Below are 15,456 nucleotides of genomic sequence, written 5' to 3'. Positions count from 1 at the left end.
ACCTGATCTTTTTCTCTTTTTTTCCTTATATCCCTGTTCAGCAAAGTTTACATTCTTTTAAAAATAATTTTGCAGCTCTCTATAATCATCTTAAACATATTATTTCATGTTTCTAATGGCCACTCACAGGGGCCTGGATTCTCTAGTTGGTTGTTTTTACTGACTATTTCCTTCCTTGTTGGTTTATTTTTTTATATGAGTTCATAATCACTGAGGGCCCTAGTTTCAGTTCCAAGTTTGCTCAGGTCTGAGGTCATGTCTTTTATCTGAAGATCAGTAAACTTTTTTTGGTTAAAGCTCAGATAGTAAATATTTTTTGGCTTTATGGACAATATAGTCTTTGTCCTAGTGATTCAACTCTGCCATTATACACAAAAGCAGCCATAGCCAACTTGTTTTAAATACATGGGCATGACTGTTTCAATAAAACTTTATAAAAATAGAAAATGGGCCAGATTTGGTCCATAGGCTATGGACCCATCGATGCTCTTATCCTTGAGTGGGTATGTTTTAATGTAGCCTGCTAACTACTTCTTCTGTGTAGTTCATAAATATTATTGTTTTAAGATCATTTCTTTAACTACACAGGTTGTTGCCCTGTAGGTTCTGATTCAGTCCATGTGAGGTGGAAAAAAACATGAATATATTTAGTAAGAACCCCAAGTGATCTAATAATTCAAAAAGTTTGCAAAACCCACTCTAATGGAAGAGAACGTGAAGAATGAACTTAATGTTACAAGACTGTACAACTTAGTCTCAGTTCTTACTCACACAATGCCACGTTGATTACTGCAAGTCCTTAAAATCAGAGTCAGGAAGGACAGTTCAGTCTCTCAGTGTGTGGTCAGGAGGCAGGATCTGTGTGACTCATGAATAACAGCTGCTTTTTGCAGGATAATCCTTTCAGTGCAATTCTAGAAAGTCCTTCTCTCAGGAAGCCACACCTATATCTTTTAAAATCAAGTCCCTTTAATAATAGAGCCATATCACAGTACATACTTGGAAAAATGGAATTTCCCTCAACAGCTCATTGATGACAGTTGAAATAAAGTTCATCCAACTTTTCTTGGTACTTATTTACTCAAATAATCAGGGAATGAGTAAGTTGCAAAAGCATTTAAGGTATTTGATGAACCTTCCAATGATTTATAGGGTAAAATTACAGCATAGTTTGCTATGCTATGGACCACATTATTACTTACACAAAGCTTTGATCTCTTTCCTGTCATCAACACCCAGATCTGACATTTATGCTGCCCAGATGCCTCTAACGTGCAGTCAAGGTTGAGGACCACTGCTCCCCTCCACAAGTGGCTCTCAAAGTGCTATCCCTAACATCAGCATCATTTGAGGACTCATTTGAAATGTCCCACTCCAATCTTACTGACTCAGGGACTCTGGGCTTGGGGCCCAGCATGCCATGTGTTAACAAGCCTTCCAGGTAATTCTGATGCAGGCTAATGTTTGAGAATTGTTGCACTGTGTCCCTAGTGGGCCCCTGCCCCTTTGAAAACTTGCCACTCTCCTTATTAAGTAAGGAGTCTATTCCCCCCCCCTCCCCCCCCCACGCTCTTGAATCTGGGTGAGCCTTGTGACTTGTTTTGACCAATAGCAGGGAACTGGAGTGCTGCTGTGCCAATTCCAGAGTCTCAGTTTCAAGAAGGCCTGAAGCTCCCATTTTTCTTCCCTCTTAGAATGTTCCATGATGCAAGGAAGCTGGTCTGGCCAACTTAGGCCATGTGGAGGAGAACTAAAGTGCCCTAGCCAAGAGCAGCACCGACATCCCAAACACATGCATGAGACCACCCTGGACCTTCTAGGTAACCCGGGAGGCTTTCCAGGGAAGAACACCATCCTGCTAAAGGGGTGCAGAGGAAGCTGAACCTGCAGGTGTGATACCCTGCAGCTGAGACTCCTGAACGCGGTGTCCACCATCAAACACACTGACTGAATGCAGTGAGTGAGACAAGGGGAAACCAGCAGAGGAACCACACGACTGACCCACAGAACCGTGGAAGATAATCAACTGCTAGGATTTCAAGTCACTGGGACTAAGTAGCCGCTGTGCAATTTACCCCTAAACTTTGCCTTGAAGGGAACTCAGTCAGCCCTTTAAAGCAAAAGTCTCTCGGAAAGTGGGGAATGTGGCCGGTCCTGACTGCCCGCAGGGTACTGGGTGCCTCGGGGCAGGGCTGGCTCCCGGGCACTTCCCTGCACTGTTGTCACACCCTGCTTCGAGGGCTTCACACTTGTTCTAAGGCTCCGCTGTTGCCATCAGGAAATTCATAATAACTTCGAACAAAGGGCGCTGCAGATTATGTAACCAGTCCTGCTAAATGCAGCCTTTTCATCTATTCCTCACAAAAATCCTAGGAATTGGGTTTATCAGCTTTCATCACATATTTGGGATATGCTGTGAGCAAATAAAAAGAGGGGCTTTGCAGATAGTCTGGCAAGTTGGCAAAGCATTTATGGGGCATATTAAGGAGAATCCCCTTGCTGATAAAATCCAGAGGATATTTAAACAACTACAGGGCCAGGCAGGGGGGAAGGGGAAGGGCCTGGCCTGGGAAGCTAGGCTCTGAGCAGCCCAGACTCCCTATTTATAGTGCTGTGGCCTATTTTGGCCTGCTGGGTGGCCCTGAAAATTGCCCTGAGAACTAGGCCTGGAACTGATGCTGGAAACCAGGCGCCTTCATTATGGGATGTGGCTGGAATCACACTGGGCACAGACAAAGGCCTTTCTGATGAGCTCAAGGACATTTTGAAAAACCGGATTTTCGTTGAAAGAGAATTTTTTTAAAATTAAGGAAAGGCATCAGGCCATGACCAGGAACATAGTCTTAGGGAAGAAAATGCATGGATCTCATCAAGTCAATAAAGACCTAACAGTTCATCAGGCACTGTGCAAAGTGGGTGACATGTACCATCTCATTTACATCCTCACATACAACCTTATGAGGGCAGCACTATGATTATCCCCATTTTACAGGAAAGGAAATTGAGGCTTGGGAAAATTAAGTAATTGACTGAAGGTCACAGGGTTGATAAGCCAGGATTCAAGCCCACATCGCAGCACCCCATATGCCCAGGCATTCACCTACTGCACTGCTTCACCAACGTTGACGTGTAAGACTCACCTGGGAGTCTTCTGAAGATACAGATTCTGATTCAGAAGGTCTGGGGTGGGGCCTAAATTCTGCATTTCCAACCAGTTGCCACGTGAAGATGATACCACTGATCCAAGGACCACACTTTGAGCAGCAAGGATGAGTGTTCCTGCTTCTACTTTCAACCTCCTACCATCTGCTTTCTCCACAGCAACCTGAATTATTGGGTTAATTTCCATTGTGCATAATAAATGAAAATGAACCCCCAAACCGAGTGGTTTAAAAGAACAGCAAGCACACGCACAGGCACAAGCACGTGCACACACACATACACACACACATATATACATATATTTCTGTTGACAGTCAATGGCAGGAATGCACATTCCAAGAGGATAGGGTCTTGGTCTTATTCCCTGCATGTCCAGTGTCTAGACTAGTGCCCGCCTTCTATATCATAGGTACTCAGTAAACAAGAGTGAACAAATATCAGTGAGTGAATTGATCTCACTGTAGAGCCTGCTCGCTTAGGCTAGATTGCTTTCAGAGTAGTTCAAAATTTTGCCAAGTATTTTTTTTTAATTGTCTTGAATGGGAGCTCTAAGCAGCATATCAGTCATGAGGAGAATGTGACTCACCCCGAGGTGTCAGCCTTGGCCCTGTGCCAGGTGCCATCCCTCTTCACCTGGGCCACATCTGAAGCCATCCAGAAATGACAACCCGCCCCTGCCTGAGAACGGAAGTGCTGCTTTAAAGGACACCTGTTCACCTGGTTGGGCCGTTGTCCCCAGAGGGAGGCCAAGGAGACAGCTAGCAACACACACAAAGGGAGGAAATGCCCCCCAGCCCCAGAACAGCTGCACCAGGAGACACCTCCCCTTTCTGGAGAGGAGGAAGAGGAAGTCAGCAAAGCTACAAAGCTGACCAACAATCTGGGGAAGCCAACACTCATCACAAAGCAGAAGGGAAAAAGAAGCTGGTCCTTAGATCACTCATTGTCGGGACTTGCTGAGGAAATAAAAACCAACACTAACCCGGAAGTTTTCTTCAGTCCTGCCACCTCAGAACACTTTGAATTGGGAGTATTTTGAATGAAAAATGTTTGACCAAACTCTTACCTGCAAACTACATTAGAAATGTGTTTTCTTTAAAACACAAATGCTCTGCAAAGCATTTGTGCTCTTGTGGAAAGCTAGCCTCGATGCTAAATAAAAGGTCCAGATGCAGGCTGTGAAGTGTGAGCCCATATTTATAAAAATATCCCAATTTGTAAAAAGTGCAATAAATATACAGAAATTGTCACATACACAGTGGAAAAACACTGAAAATACACGAAACTGTCAACAATGGTTTCATCTGGGAAGGACAGGTTTCATCTTAGTAGGACAGGACATGAGATTTCACATTTTATTTTAAATTGTTTGTTATAGACTGAATGTTTATGTCCTTCCAAAATTCCTGTGTTGAAGTCCTAGTTCCCAACATGATAGTATTAAGGGATGGAGCATTTGGGAGGTGATTAAGGTTAGATGAGTTCACGAGGGTGGGGTTCTCACGGTGTGATTAGTGACCTTATAAGAAGAAACCAAGTGCTTGTTTTTTCTCTCTGCCACGAGGGCACACAGTGAGAAGGCAGCCATCTGTAAGCCTAGAGGAGGGCTCTTAGCAGAGTCTGTATCTGCCAGCAGCTTGATCTTGGACCTCTCAGTCTCCAGAACTGTGGAAAATAAATGTTTGTTGTTTAAGCCACTCAGTCTGCAGTGTTCTTAGAGCAGCCTGAACTAAGACATTATTTCTATATGGCCTCACTTTTTCTTACAAGGAGTATTGGCCCTTTTACAATAAAAATACCAATAAAAGAATTTTTTATCCAAAGATGGCAATTTTTTTTCTGTACCAGAGGTGACATGCCACTCCTTGCAATATTTTCAAAGGTGGTCAGATGTGGTTGTAAAAGGATTCTTGCTTCATATGATGTTTGCCAGGGACAAGGGGCCCTTCTCTGAGAAGCAGACCTCCTCTCACTTGCCTTGAGGTGCGGACTGGATCATGAGCTGCTCTGTAATTGTATCCTTGGCAACACATATCTGCTTGCCTGTCCTTCCAGTTACATCAGTGTTTACTTTCTACAAACACACTGACTTAACCTATCCAGCCAAGGATTCATGGTCTACAGTGGTACCCAGTTCTGCCAACATCACCACAATCTCAAGAAGGAGTGTATTTATGCCCCTCTTCTCTCCATCTGTGTGTTGGCATTATACTTATTCTCATACATCAAGCAATCATCTAAGGCACACACAGAAGTGACAGAGAAAGACTTCTTTTTCCCTTTGGTCTTTAAAACCTCTCATTTGTTTCAGAACTAGAACTTCTGGTACTTTTCCAAGAGGAAAGACCCTGATATGTAATTACATCCATATTTATGCATCTACAGTTCACAGAACACTTTCTCTAGCATTGCCACTAAAAATAATTTTGATCTTTCTGATAACCTAGTGAAATAAGCTGGGCAGCTGCTAGTATTCTTGACTTAAAGAGAAAGAAATCGAGATTCTGAGTTCAGTGATTTGTCCCAGACCATTCAACTAGTAGGTAGCAAAGATGATTCCAATTCATCAGTGGGTCTAAACCCTGGGTGCTTTAAACAAATGCCCATCTCCTGTTCTCACCACGGCCAACTGAACAAGAATCTCAGAGAATGAGGCCCTGAGTATTAGAATTTTAAAACGAAATCTTTGCACAGATGACTTTGATGCATAGTGAGCTTGAGACCACTGCAATCCATAGGTATAAACAAGCCAGTCTCATGTTACTCACATGTGTTTATTCATCATCAGGTGAAGGCCTCCCTCACGATGGAATACTGCACAGTAATAAACAGGAAGGGGCTGCTGATACATGCAATCACGTGGAAGACCTTCAAATGCAACAGGCCAAGTGACAGAAGTCAGACTCAAGGGCTACACACTTTATGGTTCCATTTGTATGCCATTCTGGAAAGGCAGAACCACAGGGGTAAATAGATCAGTGAGTGCCAGGCCCTGGTAAGGGAAGCAGAGGTTAACTACAAAGGGGAAGCATGCAGGAATTTGGGAGAATGACATTTCTATATCTTGATTGTGGGAGCAATTAGGCTGTATGGATTTGGCAAAATTGAAAGACTATACACATCCAGTCAATTTAAAGGAAATCAACCCTGAATTTTCACTGGAAGGACTGTTGTTAAAGCTGAAGCACCAATCCTTTGGCTACCTGATGTGAAGAGCTGACTCACTGGGAAAAAACCCTGTTGCTGGAAAAGATTGAAGGCAAAAGATTGAAATGGCAGTGGATGAGATCGTCAGATAGCAACCCTGACTCAATGGACATGAATATGGGCCAACTCTGGGAGAGAGCAGGAGACAGAGGAGCCCAGTGTGCTACAACCCATGGAGTCACAAAGAGACGGACATGACTTAGTAACTGAACAACAACACTGAAAAGGGTAAATTTTATTGTATGTAATATATATATATATCTCAGTAAGCTTGACTGAAACACAGACACACACACACAATGCAATTCCACTATACATGCACTAAACTGGCTAAAATTAAAAAGACTGACCACACCAAGATCAACAGATCAGGACATGGAGCAATGAACACTCTCAGATATTGCTGGTGGGAATATTTTTTTAAAAGAAAAAAAAAAAAGGAGAGATGGGGTTCTGAGGACAGTCAGACTCTGTCACTTCTCAGTGTATGATGTTGGCCAAATCACTACAGGATTTTAGGCCTTGGTTGGTTCATATATATATATATGGGATAATAGAAGTACATTCCTGCTATTTTATAAAATCAGCATAAGGTATAAAGGAGATGTTGTTTGTGAAATGCTAGCACAGTGCCTGGCATATAGCAAGTGACCAAAAATATTAGATTTGGCTACTCTTAATATTATCATCATTCTCCTTGGTATAGCTGTCTCTGGGTTCCTCTAGGAATGGGTGGATTCTGTCTCTCCAGTTCTTGGCAAGTAGAGTCCTCAACACTTTTGTCAGATGAAAGAATGAATAAATGAAGTTGCATGCAAGGGAAGACATAAGGTCTCTATCTGAGTAGAATGGTAGAAGAGTCAGCACCAGCCGTCCTCGGGAGCATTCCGCTTCGAGTGTCCCAGGCCTAATGTCTGAATCCCCAGCCCAAACCAGGGCTTCTACGTCATTGAGAAGATCAGGAGTTTTATTCTACCTGTTCAGTGGAACTTGTATAGGTGGTCCCAGCTTCCCTAAAAGCCTATAAACATTTTCCATGTTAGAAAATGTTCAAAATCAATTGCAAATACGTGGGTTTCACAATAACTCTAGGATTGCCTAACAAAAAGGGGATTGAGTCTTTTGCTTGGTAATGTGGCAATAAAAAATGGACTGAAACTGGATTCGTGAGCCAACAAACAAGAAGAAGATTCCAAAGAGAAGACAAATCTTTCCACATGGAGGCTCCCACTAGGGAAGCCCTGGGAGTTCTCATCAAATCACAAAGGGCACGGCCAACACCTCTGAGGATAACTGGAAGTGACTGCACCATCAAGAGGGGGAACTGGTGATAATCTGATGCAATGCCCCATTTCTAGCATTCCTTTTGTACAAAACAATGTCTGACTTTTCCTGGCAAAGTCTCCTCACCTGCCAACAGATATCAGCAACTGGAAGAGAAATTCCTAATGAAGAAAATCTTTTTTGTCAGTTCTCAGGTGAATTAGACTGGCCAGTATGCCTTCGGGCTTTCTGGTGGCTCAGTTGGTAAAGAATCCGCCTGCAGTGTGGGAGACCTGGGTTCGATCCCTGGGTTGGGAAGATCCCCTGGAGAAGGGAATGGCTACCTACTCCAGTATTCTGGCCTGAAGAATTCCATGGATTGTATAGTCCATGGGGTTGCAAAGAGTCAGACACAACTGAGTAACTTTCACTGTCAGTATGCCTTCACTGGGCTTCCCTGAGGTTCAGTGGTAAAGAATCTGCCTGACAATGCAGGAAAATCCCATGGACAGAGGAGTCTGGTGGACTACAGTCCATGGAGTCACAAAGAGTTGGTCATATCTTAGCAACTAAGCATAGAACATAACTTCAGCTGATGCTCTCCTTTAAAAAGCCTGGTGATCCAGTAGTTAAGGATCTGCCTTCTAATGCAAGGTACATGGGTTCGATCCCTGCTCCAGGAAGATTCCACTTGCCAGGAAGAAGCTAAGTTTGTGTGCTAAACTACTGAGCCAGTGTGTCTTAAAGCCTGTGCTCCACAACAAGAGAAGCCACTGCAATGAGAAGCTCACGCACCACAACTAGAGAGTAGCCCTTGCTCACTGCAGCTAAAGAAATCCCATGAGCAGCAACACAAAGACCCAGAGCAGCCAGAAAAAAATTTTCAACTAAAATAAACAAAATAAAAAGCCTGCTTGGGGATCATAATTTCTCACTGTTTTATCCAACTCTACGTGACCCCATGGACTGCAGCACACAGGCTTCTCTGTCCTTCCCTATCTCAAGTTTACTCAAACTCATGTCCATTGAATCAGTGATGCCATCCAACCATCTCTTTCTTTGTTGCCCCCTTCTCTTTCAGCCCTCAATCTTTTCCAGCTTCAGAGTCTTGATTTCGGCTTGTGATTCATTCAGCCAGCATCTCACATGATATATTCTGCATATAAGTTAAATAAGCAGGATGACAATATGCAGCCTGATGTACTCCTTGAGAACAGTTTGAACATTATTTGGCATTGCTTGTCTTTGGGATTGGAATGAAAACTGACCTTTTCCAGACCTGTGCCCACTGCTGAGTTTTCCAAATTTGCTGGCATATTTTGAGTGTAGCATTTTAACAGCATCATCTTTTAGGATTTGAAATAGCTCAGCTGAAATTCTATCACCTCCACTAGTTTTGTTCATAGTAATGATTCCTACGGCCTATTTGACTTCACATTCCAGGGTGTCTGGCTCTAGGTAAGTGACCACACCACTGTGGTTATTTGGGTCACTAAGACCTTTTGTGTATAGTTCTTCTGTGTATTCTTGCCACCTCTTCTTAAGCTCTTCTGTTTCTGTTAGGTCTTTGCCATTTCTGTCATTTATTGTGCCCATCTTTGCATGAAATATTCCCTTGGTATCTCTAATTTTCTTGAAGAGATCTCTAGTCTTTTCCATTCTATTGTTTTCCTCTTTTTTTTTTTTTTTTTGCATTGTTCACTTAAGAAAGCTTTCTTATATCTCCTTGCTATCCTCTGGAACTCTGCATTCAGTTGGGTGTATTTTTTTCTTTCTCCTTTGCCTTTTGCCTTTCTTCTTTTCTCAGCTATTTGGAGGAGCTGAGAAGCCCTCCTCAGACAACCACTTTTCCTTCTTGAATTTCTTTTTCTTGGGGATGGTTTTGGTCACCACCTCCTATACCATGTTACCAGCCTCTGTCCATAGTCCTTCAGGCACTCTGTCGACCAGATCTGATTCCTTAAATCTATTCATCACTTCCACTGTATAATCATAAAAGATTTGATTTAGGTCATACCTGAATGGTCTAATGGTCTACTTTCTTCAATTTAAGCCTGAATTTTGTAATAAGGAGCTCATGGTCTGAACCACAGTCAGCTCCAGGTCTTGTTTTTGCTGACTATGGCTAACAGGGAGAGATCAAAGCTCCAACCATCAGCAGAAAATTGAATTAAAGATTTACTAAGCATGGTCCTGCCCACCAGAGCAAGACCCAGTTTTCCGCACAGCCAGTCCTTCCCATTAGGAAGCTTGCATAAGCCTCTTATCCTCATCCATCAGAAAGCAGACAGAAGAAGCAAGGATCACAATCCCACAGACTCCAGAATGAAAACCACAGTGACCAAAAGCTACCCAAAATGATCACATGGATCACAGCCTTGTGTAACTCAATGAAGCTATGAGCCATGCCTTGCAGGGCCACTGAAGACAGACAGGTCATAGAGGAGAGTTCTGATAAAACGTGGTCCACTGGAGAAGGAAATGCAAAACCACTCCAGTATTCTTGCCTTGAGAACCCCATCAGTAAGTTCAGTTCAGTTGCTCAGTTGTGTCCGACTCTGCGACCCCATGAATCGCAGCACGCCAGGCCTCCCTGTCCATCACCAACTCCCAGAGTTCACTCAAACTCATGTCCATCGAATCAGTGATGTCACACAGCCATCTCATCTTTGGTCGTCTCCTTCTCCTGCCCCCAATCCCTCCCAGCATCAGAGTCTTTTCCAATGAGTCAACTCTTCGCATGAGGTGGCCAAAGTATTGGAGTTTCAGCTTTAGCATCATTCCTTCCAAAGAACACCCAGGACTGATCTCCTTTAGAATGGACTGGTTGGATCTCCTTGCAGTCCAAGAGACTCTCAAGAGTCTTCTCCAACACCACAGTTCAAAAGCATCAGTTCTTCGGTGCTCAGCTTTCTTTACGGTCCAACTCTCACATCCATACATGACCACAGGAAAAACCATAGCCTTGACTAGATGGACCTTTGTTGGCAAAGTAATGTCACTGCTTTTGAATATGCTATCTAGGTTAGCCATAACTTTCCTTCCAAGGAGTAAGCATCTTTTAATTTCATGGCTGCAATCACCATCTGCAGTGATTTTGGAGCCCACAAAAATAAAGTCTGACACTGTTTCCACTGTTTCCCCATCTATTTCCCATGAAGTAATGGGACCAGATGCCAGGATCTTCGTTTTCTGAATGTTGAGCTTTAAGCCAACTTTTTCGCTCTCCTCTTTCACTTTCTTCAAGAGACATTTTAGTTCCTCTTCACTTTCTGTCATAAGGGTGGTGTCATCTGCATATCTGAGGTTATTGATATTTCTCCCGGCAATCTTGATTCCAGCTTGTGCTTCATCCAGCCCAGCATTTCTCATGATGTACTCTGCATAGAAGTTAAATAAGCAGGGTGACAATATACAGCCTTGATGTACTCCTTTTCCTATTTGGAACCAGTCTGTTGTTCCATGTCCAGTTCTAACTGTTGCTTCCTGACCTGCATATAGATTTCTCAAGAGTCAGGTCAGGTGGTCTGGTATTCCCATCTCTTTCAGAATTTTCCACAGTTGATTGTGATCCACACAGTCAAAGGCTTTGGCATAGTCAATAAAGCAGAAATAGATGTTTTTCTGGAACTCTCTTGCTTTTTCGATGATCCAGCAGATGTTGGCAATTTGATCTCTGGTTCCTCTGCCTTTTCTAAAACCAGCTTAAACATCTGGAAGTTCATGGTTCACGTATTCTAACCATTAATGTCGTATTTTGAAAGAAGAAAATATCTGCTCCTACAGAAGTGCTTAATGTCAAGAGCTATCAGAAGCTATTTATAATGCTGATTATATCATCACAACTCTCAAGAATGGTTTACTACAAATAGTTCTTCATACCATGTGACATTTCTGTTCATGTGGTCAGTTTAAAAATATTTCATGAATGTCTGGATGGTTTTATGACAACAAGTGAGGGTGTCAGATTTCTGGATTTTAAAACTTCCTGGCAAGAATATTATTCAGACTTAAAAAAGGGAGGAGGTTCTGACACATGCTACAATATAGACGAAACTTGAGGACATTTTGCCAAGTGGAATAAACCAAAAGGATAAATTCTATATGACTCCACTTTTACCTGAGGTTCTTAGAGCAGTCATAGAGACAGAAAGTAGAAAAGTGGTTGCCAGAGGCTGGGAGAGGGAAGAATAGAGAGTTAATGGGTATAGAGTTTCATTTTAGAAAGATGAATGGTAGTGATGACTGCAAAACAATGCAAGTGTACTTAATGCCACTGAACTGTACACAAAATTAGTTAAAATGGTAAATCTTATGTATACTATACTACACTCAGAAATTTTTTACTTCCTATAGTGGGAGACTATATTTTTCCTTCAGAGTGTTTAAGGAAGTAAAGCTTTTTGTTAATTTTAAGAAAAAATTAATATTAAATGTAGTAAAAACTAGACCCCCACCAGGTCAAAACCACTGGCCCTATACTCATAGACCCTAGACCAGCTGGAGTTGGAAAATTGATTATGGAGCTTCCTGAAATATCATCCTCACTGTCTACCAATCAGAAAATTGTCTATGAGCTGATTAGGTTCCCTGTGACTTTCACCTCTAACACTGTCTCTAAAAATCTTTCCCAGGGAGTTCGGGTCTTTTGAGCATTAGCTGCCCATTACCCTTGTTTGGTACCCTCCAATAAATACTGTACTTTCCTTCACCACAACCCAGTGCCAGTAGATTGGTTTTACTGTGCATCTGGTGAGAAGACCTGAGTTTGGATTAGTAACACTCCCCTTCTAAAATCAAGAACAAGACAAGGATGCCCACTCTCACCACTTTTATTCAACATAGTATTAGAAGTCCTAACCCAAGCAACTAAGCAAAAAAAAGAAATAAAAGACATTCAAATTGGAAAGAATGAAGCAAAACTGCTACAATATGAGGATGGCATAATTTTATACACAGAAAATCCTTAAGATGCTACAAAAAATATTAAAAAATAATAAATGAATACAGTAAAGTTACAGGGTACAAAATCAATATACAAAAATCTATTGCATTTCTACATGCAAACAATTAGGTAGCAGGAAGAGAAATTAAGAAAACAATCCCATTTAAGATAACAAGAAAAAGGATAAAATATCTTGGAATAAATTTAACTAAAGAGGCAAAAGACTTGTACTCTAAAAACTATAAGATATTGCTAAAAGAAATTGAATAATACACAAATAAATGGATAGATATTTCATGCTTATGGATTGGAAGCATTAACATGGTTAAAATGTCAATATTACTTATGCAGACAGATTCAATATGATCCTTATCAAAATTCCAAGGACATTTTTCACAGAAATAGAATTTAAAATTCTAAAATTTATATGGAATCACAAAAGACTCCAAACAGCCAAAGCAATCCTGAGAAAAATGAACAAAGCTGATTTCAAGCTATATTACAAAGTTATAGTAATCAAAACAGTATGGTGTTGGCAGAAAGACAGTTACATAGATCAAAGGAACATAAATGAGTGCCCAGAAATAAAACCATACATATAGGGATAACTAATTTACAACAAAGGAGCAGGTAGGGGTCCTAAGATGGTGGAGGAATAGGATGGAGAGACCACTTTCTCCCCTACAAATTCATCGAAAGAACATTTGAGTGCCAAGCAAATTCTACAGAACAACTTCTGAATGCTGACAGAGGACATCAGGCACCCAGAAAAGCAGCCCATTGTCTTCGAAAGGAGGTAGGACAAAATATAAAAGATAAAAAGAGAGACAAAAGAGGTAGGGATGTAGATTCGTCCTGGGAAGGGAGTCTTAAAAAAGAGAGAAGTTTCCAAACACCAGGAAACACTCTCTCCAGCAGGTCTGTGGTGAGCCTTGGAATCTCAGAGGGCAAAATAACCAGGAGGAAAAATAAATAATTAAAACCCACAGATTACGTGCCTAACAGCAACTCTTAGTGGTGCAACAGCCCAGACACTCACATCTCCCACTAGCAAGAAGGGGAGGGACATGGAGGAGCGGGCGGCATTGCTTACGGTAAGGAGCGATAAGGACCAGGCCTCAAAGCCCTGAGGGCAATCTGAGGGAACTAGCTTGAGATAGCAACCCAGACTGTGGAATAGCTATCCCATGATCCCGCTAAAAGCCCTAACCACTGCCAGGCACGCTCACAGAACAAAGGACTGAGCAGAGCTAACTGGCTGTGGACTGGCCCATCCCCCGCCAGAGACAGGCAGGCAAGGGCAGCCAGAGCCAGAAGGGGGCAATCGCGGCCCCAGAGAGGCATCCTATACCAAATCGCAAGCAGACTTCTTTGCTAACCAAGATTTTTGGGATTCTGGACAGTCAACATCTGCCAGGAGGGTCACAGCCAGAGATCAGCTTCCCAGGAGAGAAACACGATGCGTCCGTTGTATACCCAAAAACCAAGTGGCTGGGATGGGGAGGGGATAAGTTGCAGCCTTCAAGTGGGGGTGAATGCACGCTCCAAGGAACTGGTCACCTGAGCTACTTGGACCTGCTGCTGCTGCTAAGACACTTCAGTCGTGTCCGACTCTGTGCGACACCATAGACGGCAGCCCACCAGGCTCCCCCATCCCTGGGATTCTCCAGGCAAGAACACTGGAGTGGGTTGCCATTTCTGTCTCCAATGCATGAAAGTGAAAAGTGAAAGTGAAGTCGCTCAGTCGTGTCCAACCCTCAGCGACCCCAAGGACTGCAGCCTACCAGGCTCCTCTGTCCATGGGATTTTCCAGGCAAGAGTACTGGAGTGGGGTGCCATTGCCTTCTCCACTCAGACCTGGAACGGGCACAAAACACAGGCCCAACCAAGTCTGCGCCTTTGTGGAGTACCCAAGAACCTGAACCTGAGCAGCTTAGACATGAGAAGTGCATGCAAACCAAGGCCCACATCTGATAGTTCCCGGCAGAGCAACCTAGAGTCTGAGCAGTGTAGACTGGGAAAGCACCCACACGGTGAGTGTGGGCAAACCCAGTGTGGCTGAATCACTGTGAACACACACCAGTGATATTTGTTTGCAGTGTTCCTCCCTCCCCAAAGCACAACTGAACAAGCAAGCCTAAAAGAAAGTGACCACCATTGCACCCCTTGTGTCAGGGTGGAAATTAGACACTGAAGAGACCAGCAAACAGAAGAAGCTAAAATAAGCAGAGAGAACGGCTTTGGAAGTGACAGGTGCGATAGATTAAAACCCTGTACTTAGCACTGACTACATAGGAAGGGGCCTATAGACCATGAGAAGTACAAGCTCGATCAAGGAACTATCTGAAAATGAACTGATCCCACACTGTAAGCAACAGCTTCAGAGAAAGTCTTAGGTATACTTTTACCATTATCATTTTTTTAATTAAAAAAAAACTTTTTTTTTGTTATGTTTAAGTCCCCATTACTCCTTTAATTTTCATTTTTATAACCTACTATTACCTTGCACGGAGAAGGCAATGGCACCCCACTCCAGTACTCTTGCCTGGAAAATCCCATGGATGGAGGAGCCTGGTGGGCTGCAGTCCATGGGGTCACTAAGAGTACTTTGGCCACCTCATGTGAAGAGTTGACTCATTGGAAAAGACTCTGATGCTGGGAGGGATTGGGGGCAGGAGGAGAAGGGGACAACAGAGGATGAGATGGCTGGATGGCATCACTGACTCGATGGACATGAGTCTGAGTGAACTCCGGGAGATGGTGATGGACAGGGAGGCCTGGTGTGCTGCGATTCACGAGGTCATAAAGAGTCAGACACGACTGAGCGACTGAACTGAACTGAACTGAACAGGAGAAAAGCTATAAAAATCCCAACATAT

This window comes from Oryx dammah, unplaced genomic scaffold (assembly GCF_014754425.2).
Source record: "Oryx dammah isolate SB20612 unplaced genomic scaffold, SCBI_Odam_1.1 HiC_scaffold_2, whole genome shotgun sequence".
NCBI classification, from domain to species: domain Eukaryota; kingdom Metazoa; phylum Chordata; class Mammalia; order Artiodactyla; family Bovidae; genus Oryx; species Oryx dammah.
Note: the sequence above shows the minus strand (reverse complement) of the source record.